The sequence below is a fragment of the Zingiber officinale genome, chromosome 9A (genome assembly GCF_018446385.1).
Source record: "Zingiber officinale cultivar Zhangliang chromosome 9A, Zo_v1.1, whole genome shotgun sequence".
Lineage (NCBI taxonomy): Eukaryota > Viridiplantae > Streptophyta > Magnoliopsida > Zingiberales > Zingiberaceae > Zingiber > Zingiber officinale.
The window spans coordinates 29,528,577-29,537,324 of record NC_056002.1 but is presented as its reverse complement, the minus strand read 5'-3'; the positions used below and the strand labels follow the sequence as shown (position 1 = coordinate 29,537,324).

Here is an 8,748-nt window from a genome sequence, read left to right as displayed (position 1 = left end):
TCTTACTTTGACCCGCGGCCATCAGTGCAAGGTGGCTCTGATGTTTCTGCTCTTCTTCCTCCGATTCGTCCGAGGAGTCGTCCCACGTTGCTTTGAGGGCCTTCTTTTTGGTTGGCTTAGATTTGTTGAACTTCAGTTTTGGGCATTCGTTCTTGTAGTGTCCCTTTTTGTTGCAGCCGTAGCAAGTCACGTTCTTTTGTTCTGAGGGAGAACTGATCTTTTGAAGGTCCTTTTTGCTGAAGCTTCTTTTTCTCCTGGTGAACATTTTTCTTACCAAGTTCACCAGGTGTTCTTCGTCTTCGGAGTCTTGGTCGGAGTCTTCTTCAAATTCAGGCTTGCTTTTCTTTTCTTTGATGGAACCTGCAAATAAAGCTATACCTTTCTCGGCTCCAACATTAGTTTGTTCATGTAATTCTAATTCACAGAAAAGCTCATCTAACTTTAACTTAGAAAGATTTTTAGAAATTTTGTAGGCATCCACTATTGATGCCCACAAACTATTACGTGGAAAAGCATTTAATGCGTACCTTATTAAGTCTCTATTTTCCATCTGGTGGCCTATCGCATGAAGCCCGTTGAGGATGTACTTGATCCTCGCATGGAGCTGATTCGTAGTTTCACCTTCCTGTATTTTTATATTAAAAATTTTATTTAAAAGTAGGTCTCGTTTTGTTACCTTGGCGTCGCTCGTTCCCTCGTGCAGCTCGATCAATTTGTCCCACAGTTCTTTAGCGTTTTTGTGTGGACCGACTCTGTTTAGTTCTTCTCTTGTTAATCCGCACTGTAGAGTGTTGATTGCTTTATTCTCTGTTAACGCCTTTTTCTTCAAATCAGCTGTCCAATCTTCAGGATCCAGTAGATTCCCGGAGTTGTCCACTGGAATTTTGTAGGGTCTCGTAATGCTCATCCACTGGTCGAAGTCTGTTTTGAGGTAAACCTCCATCCGCTTTTTCCAGTACGAAAAATCGTCTCCATTGAAAAGTGGAGGTCGTACTGTGCTGAATCCTTCTGTCTGCGACATTTTAGTCCTGCGCACAGAAGAAAGAAAAGAAACAAAAAAATCCCAAGACTTGGTCTTGGATTAGTAGTGCGGGAAGAGAGAAAAAACTAGTAGAAAAAAAATCTAGATTCGTGTTGCACCAATTTAGATTAATTGAAGAAAATATTAAAGTACTGATACACCAGTTTTAGAATTAAGCGTTGAACTGAAAAACCAAAAAAAATTTCACCCCCAGTCTGATTGGTGGTTGCACCAAATCAGAGCGGTATCTGCTCTAATACCACTTGTAGGATCGTGATCGTTCGATAGAGGGAGGGTGAATATCGATTCGAAAAGTCGAGTAAAAATACGCAGCGGAAAAGTAAATGAACACAGTAGTTTTTACTTAGTTCGGAGCCTGTGACGACTCCTACTCGAAGGCCCGTGGTCCTTGACCACTTTCGTTGGGCAATTACTAGCAATTCGAATATAATTACAAAATGAATACAGGAAATGCTAGTGAAACAAAGTAATACCGACAAAGAAATTAACTAAAAACCGAAGGAGCACTTTGTCGGAGCTTTGTTGGCGTCGCAGGAACGTAGAGCAGCAGGACCAGCAGTAGAAGAGTTCTCAGATTGATGATTAATGAAGCTCCATCTCTGGGGCTTCTTTTATATGCTGCTCCGGGCGCCTGGATCCCTTCCGGACGCCCTGGTGCGACGTGGCAGGTCTAATCATCGAACTCCACGTGGCGACGACTCGGCCTGGATAAAATTCACCTCCGTTCCGGGCGCCCGGACCTCCTGTTTCCAGAAACTTCCTTTCCTGCAAAACAGAGTTAGTCCGAGGCAAATATATATTCTGCAACATAGATTGTTAGCACAGTTTATGACAATAGAATTAACAGTAAAAATATGACTTAGATTCCGTCTTTCCGAGACCGGAATCTAGTCACGATCTCGACTTAGATATCCGAAATGGATCTAAGCCGGATCGACGCCTAATGTTCCCTTCCCGGGAACGCGTCCTCGCAGTCACTCCCCTCCAGTGACTTACCTCACTTACCTGCCAGACGTCCGGTCAGCCCGTCGACCCGTCTGGACTTCTCGCCAGCTATCTAGTCAGCCCGTCGACCTAGCTGGACTTCTCGCCAAGCGTCCGGTCAGCCCGTCGACCCGCTTGGACTTCTCGCCAGCTATCCGGTCAGCCCGTCAACCTAGCTGGACTTCGTGCCAGACATCCGGTCAGCCCGTCGACCTGTCTGGACTTCCCCTGCACACTCGATCAAAGTGTCAGACAACAACAAAACTAACTTAACCTATTTGTCATTCATCAAAACCTAGGTTAGACCGTTAGTGCTACCCGCACCAACAGTAAGTCTAGCTTGTAAGCTACTTTCCCAATCCTTTCTGTGATCAGGTAAGGTCCTACATAACGAGGACTTAATTTGCCCTTCTCGCCAAATCTCATCACTCCCTTCATAGGAGCAACCTTGAGAAAGACTGAATCTCCTACTTGGAATTCAAGTGGCCTACGACGTGTGTCAGCATAACTCTTCTGTCTACTCTGGGCAGTCTCAATTCTCTGTCTGATCTTCTGAATAGCCTGAGTAGTCTCATCTATCAGCTCTGTCTGAATGCCCAGCTCTACTTCCATTTCTCTTCTTTCACCTGCTTCTTGCCAGCAAATGGGTGATCTGCACTTCCTACCATACAACGCCTCATAAGGTGTCATCTTTGTCACGCCCCAGAGGAGTCCCTGTCCGAGAAAATTTCGGCAGCATCTCCCCTATACGGTGGACAATCTGAAACATTTCTACATCCTCATATACCTCAGCCACAGGCGGCTGGAATAATAACAATAAATAAAACAATCACCACGCAGTTTATATAGATATTCAGCCTCTGACTGTCACAACCACGCAGTTAATAATAGTAATCACAAACTATAGTACTCTGACTCGAAATCCACCCTACTCAACTACACTCGTAAAGCTCAAATCCGACGAACTCACCTCTTCTGCCCTCCAGGCAGGCATGTAGTAGAATAAAATCCAAATCATACCAAAAGTCCATCAAACGGAAGAATTCATACAATATCCATATGTAAAATCCAAAACAAGACTAAAACAAAGTCTGATAGAGAAAAGCTAAAATAAAATAATAACTCAAAACCAGCAGAGGACTAGCACTACGTGCTGTGGGGACCAGCGACTGGAACTGCTCCGGACAGCCTCAACCATGGAGGTGGGGTGAGTCCAACACTCAGAGGTACAACTGATATGCAAAATAAAGTAAATAACAAACAACACTAATCATGCGTACAGTCTCCAATAAAGGATAAATGCAATCAAACAAAACAGAGAACTTACTACGATCAAGGTAAAGATATCGGGTCGGCCAGAGAGTGTCATAAACACTGTATGCATGTCAATCGTATGCATCCAATAAACGCAGCAAGTAAATGCGCGAACACAACAATCAATGCGTCGTGCGTATGATGCGATGACATGGTCACCCGGCGCGGTCGACCATCTCACCTGCGACGGTGAGTCAGGGTAGGGTGACAACCGCACTCGACATCACGCTCACGATGGTGACCGAGTGGACGGGATGCTATCGAAGTACATATACTCCTACCCCAAATCATAAATGGGGGCCTTGATGCTCTCATCTCCGTTACACGATGACGGGAGGAAATCTCTGCCAGCTACCGCCGAGACACACTACCCATGGGACCAACGGAGCAAACAAAGTCCAATCGTTTGCCTACACTACACTAAACCAACGGGCAAACAGGAATCGATCACGGCTACCTACCTGAGTCACCGGACTAACGGAGCCTAATAGCAGCCTGCCTCGATATACCACTAACCCACGAGGTGGTGGTGTGTCAGACGTATAGCGATGATGCGCTCATAATGGGCAGACGACGCAATCACGCAAATGATCGCCTCTAAAGATGGCAATATCATGAATAGCATAGCAAGATCCATACATAAATAAAAGGTGTACCACAAGTCAATGTATCAGATGAAAGGTACACAAACAGATAGGGTATCAAATAAACCCTAGGTCCTGAACATGATGTATCATATGGTTAGGTCACTACCGAAAGCATGTATGGGTAGGTCAATAATAACATGCAGTGCATAATAAATAAACAAACAACATGTAACAGATCATGTAGTGACCAACTGAATCAAAAGGATAACACAATCATTGCTATATGTTAAACACTTTATTATGCATATCAAAAGACATAAGTCAAAGTACCCGCCTCCGACAAAAGAAAGGTCCAATTCCGACTCCGAGATACTCGTCTCGCGTCAAAGTCCTGTATCAATACGACATACAAGTTTAGCTAATTATATACAATTTAATTAGCTAAATCGAATCCCTGAAATCTAACTTAAATACAAACCCAAATTTATAAACCTCAATTGGATCATCAATTAACTTATCCAAATGGAATACAACAAATACATTTATAAATCTCATATCAACTAATCAACTGGTACTATCCATTACTATTAATGAAATTCAATGTAGAATGGAATCACCTCTAAACTCACCTAAAAATCTGGATGTATCACTTTTAAATCCAAGGTCGAAGAATTTCCAATTGACACAGCTGAAAACCTGGCTGCCGGAAATCCAAAAACAATTAGCATATGATCCAACTACAAAAGATGGTTGCTACTGGAATTAGAACAAGTGACCTCACTGCTAGGGCACGGGTTAAAGGCTTCAGCAGTAGGGAACTAGGCCCAGGTGAGAAAGCAACGATCTAGGGTTCGGCTGGCCGGCAATAGAGCGAACGACGGCAGCACTGTGCAGAGAAGTAGCGGTGGCAGTACACCCAACTAGGGCACTGTGGTCGGCTGAAAGAAAAATCATGCAGTTGAATTAGGGCACAGAAAGGAACCCCAAAACTTGAGTTGCTACTGCTAACCGAAGACTTACCTAATCTTCTGAATTCCGGCAATCTAGGGCAGAGACAAAAAAATGGGGGTGCTGGTTCTTCCTGCCGGTGAGTTCTTGTGGCTATCTGGTCGGCAATATCAGTGCTAGGGTTCGGACACAGAAAGAAGAGAAACCCGGTGGCGGCGGCGGCGCTAGGCTCGGGTGCTGGCACAGAAAATCGGTCGTGAACTCACACCAGGGCAGAGGAAGAAAGGGTGATGCACAGTGATCGGCTCTAGGGCACCGGGGGGGTTTGCGGCGCTGCTCTGTGCGTCACCAACGGCTAGGGCATAGGCCGGAGTTGGCTCGGCTGAGGCTTCGCGCGGGCACAGGCACAGAGAGGAGAAAGAAATCGGCTCTGCGGCGGAAGAGCAGTGGCGTCGGGCAGAAGAAATGAAGAAGAGGAGAACCGCTGGGCCGGCGGTTAGGGCACGGAGGAGATCGGGCTCGCGGCGAGGGCACGGGCAGGAGTTGTCGCGCGTGGGAAGGAAGAAACGGCGAGGATGAGAGAATCGGCGAGGATGAAAGGAAATAAAGGAAATAAAAAGAAATAAAAGAAAAGGAATATAAAATAAACATTTCCTCGCTTAAACGGGTCGCCTAAACAGGTTTTTCCGGCCCCGTATTTATCCCCGTTAACTCGTTCGTACGAGCTCCGAAAAATTCCCGGAAAATTTCCAAAAATTTCGGAAAATTCCCTTATTAATATTCGCCTATTTTTGGTATTTTACATTCTCCCCCACTAATAAAAATTTGGTCCCCAAATTTCGTTATCTACCATCAGCAAACACTAACAACAGGTATAGAGTATAAATGCTGAATGGTAAATAAATCACATACCTCATGTAAAAAAATGGGGATACCGAGCTCGGATCGTATCCTCAAGCTCCCAAGTAGCCTCCTCATCCGAATGATGCTGCCATCCGACTTTAACCAGTCGGATAGTCTTGTTCCGCAACTGACGCTCCTTCCGGTCCAAAATCCGTACCGGAACCTCCTCATAAGTAATGTCAAGCCGAATCGAACGGATATCCGCCAAGACACGTGTGGGTCATGACGTATCTCCTCAAGATCGATACATGGAATACATCGTGTACGCCTGACAGGGACGGTGGTAGTGCAGTCGGTAAGCTACCGCTCCGATCCTCTCCAAGATCTCGAAAGGGCCAATGTACTGCGGAGCTAGCTTACCTCGAGGCTAAATCTCTTCACCCCTTTCGTGGGTGAAACTCAAGAAATACATGGTCGCCAACAAAAACTCTAATGGTCTCGCGTCTCCGATCAACAGAACTCTTACGCGATCCTGCGCCTCACATCCTCCGTCTCGATAGTACGGACCAACTCAGATCCCGCTGAACTCCATGAGGTCCCAACAACGGGCCTCTCCCCTCATCCTGGGACGGTGTCCGACAAGGTCTACCAAACAACGCCTCAAACGCGGTGCCATCCGGATAGCCGAATGAAAGCTATTGTTGTGGGCAAACTCTACCAATGTCTGAAATCCCAACCTCCAAAATCCATAACACATGACCTCAGCAGGTCCTCTAAAGTTTGAATGGTCCGCTCGATCGTCCATCCGCTCGTGGATGGAAAGTCAAATGGAGTGTGCCCAAAGCCCGCCGAGACTCGCCGAAACGAGACGTAAACCGTGGATCTCTATCCGAAATGATACTCAACGGAACGCCATGTAATCTGATGATTTCTCGACAATACAGATCAGCCAATCGATCCAGGGAATCAGTCCTCCGAATCGCTAAGAAGTGCGCGGATTTAGTTAATCGATCAACGATTACCCGAATCGCGTCATGGTCTCCGTGTCCTCGTAAACCCACCACAAAGTCCATGGTAATGTGATCCCACTTCCACTGTGAATAGGAACCCGTCAAGTAATCCTGCAAGCCTCGTGTTCACCTTCACCGTTGTGAGACAAGACATCTAGCTACGAAATCCGTGATGTCTTTCTTCATGCTGTTCCACCAAGAGGAACGCCTCAAGTCTCGATATACGGGTCCCGCTTGGATGGATCACAAATCGAGAACGGTGAGCCTCCGGAGTAGCTCCTAAGAGCCGGAAGACCGGATGAGACTGAGGCGGAAGTATATGATACCCTCCTCGTCTCGTGTAAACTCGGTCACTGCTGCCCAAAGCTATCGACTACTAATGAACGCAAATCCGATCACCAGGCTGTGCTCTGGATCTTCGTCACCGATCGACGGTGAGCAACCATAGTAACAAGAATACCTGCTCTGTAGATCCCCTCCTCAAGGTCTAACTCGGAAAAACTCAATCAAGTCTGTGGTGAAGTCCGGTGGCAAGCCGAGTCCTCCGGACTTCCTGCCGAGTCATCGGCAACCACATTAGCTTTCCCTGGTAGCTAATGGTACAATCGTAGTCCTTCAGAACTCCATCCATCTCCTCCGTCGGAGATTAAGCTCCTTCGAGTAAAATGTACTCTTATGATCGGTGAGAATCTCAAATGTAATACCATATAAATGATGCCGCCAAAGCTTCGAGCAAAGATGATAGCAGCTAACTCCAAGTCATGAACCGGGTAATTCTTCTCATGCTCCTTCGACGGGGAGCATAAGAGACTACTCTGTAGTCTTGCGTAAGCAACACCCAAACCTCAAGTGACGCTGGTGTAGAGTAAAATCCATCCTCTCGGAAGGTAAACCAAAACTGAGCCGACACTAATCTCCGACTCCTAAAGCGGTCTCGCAATCCTCGAACCACATGAACTTCACGCCTTTCCGGTAAGGCGTGTCACCAGCATAGCAATACGCGAGAAACCCTCGACAAAACGTCGGTAATATCCGCCAATGATCGAAACTGCGGATCTCCGAATCGACTTTGCTCACCGGTGGTGGCGACCTCGATCTTCGAGGATCAAAAATACCTCTACTAGAAACCACGTGTCCCGTAAAACCGAGGATAGCTAGAACGCACACTTGCTGAACTTCGCGTACAGCTGATGTCGTCGAAGAATCTCCAAAACTGTGCGAAGATGCTGTGCGTGCTCCTCCTCGGAATGAGAGTAGACCAATATGTCATCAATGAAGACGATAACAAACTGATCCAAATACTCCAGAAAGATGCGGTTCATCAAGTCCATAAACACCGTTGGAGCATTGGTAAGCCCAAATGGCATTACCAAAAACTCATAATGACCGTATCTCGTAGGGAAAGCTGTCTTCTGGATATCTGAGTCTCTGACCCTCAACTGATGATATCCGGATCGCAGATCAATCTTAGAATACACTGATGTACCTCTGAGCTGATCAAACAAATCCTCGATCCGTGGTAAAGGATATTTATTTCTGACGGTCACTGCATTCAGCTGCCTGTAGTCAATACATAACCTCATGGTGCCGTCTTTTTTCTTGACGAATAACACCGGAGAACCCCATGGGGAAATACTAGGGTGAATGAATCGCCTGTCTAAAAGCTCCTGGAGTTGAACCTTCAGCTCGTTCAACTCTTTTGGTGTCATACGATAAGGAGCTTTCCCCATAATCAACTCAATAGCGAACTCCACCGCCTCGAGGCAAACCCGGCACTCCTGAAATACATCCGGGTACTCCGACTACAGAGAACGCTCGAGAGTCGCGAATCTGCTAGCTCTCAAGATTAATCATAGATAATGGAAAACCCGATACCATGTATGACGAGCTAGCTTCCGAAATCACGAATGATTGATATGCCATCATCTCGATGCTGAAATCCCACGAGGTTGGTTCGAGGCCGAAGTGACCACCCTCGTCTGGGCAATCAACGGTAGCATGATATACGATACCCAATCCA

At 46.3% G+C, this 8,748-nt stretch overlaps 1 long non-coding RNA gene across 1 annotated transcript; it reads right to left on the bottom strand.

Moving 5' to 3' along the window:
• Positions 1–4,387: 4,387 nt before the first annotated feature.
• On the bottom strand, positions 4,388–5,574 carry LOC122018568. The gene is made up of 3 exons (XR_006121823.1): positions 4,948–5,574; positions 4,704–4,865; positions 4,388–4,627 (listed from the first exon to the last, which is right to left on the bottom strand). It is a non-coding gene; the product is annotated as an uncharacterized LOC122018568 (long non-coding RNA).
• Between the last annotated feature and the right edge of the window lie 3,174 nt (positions 5,575–8,748).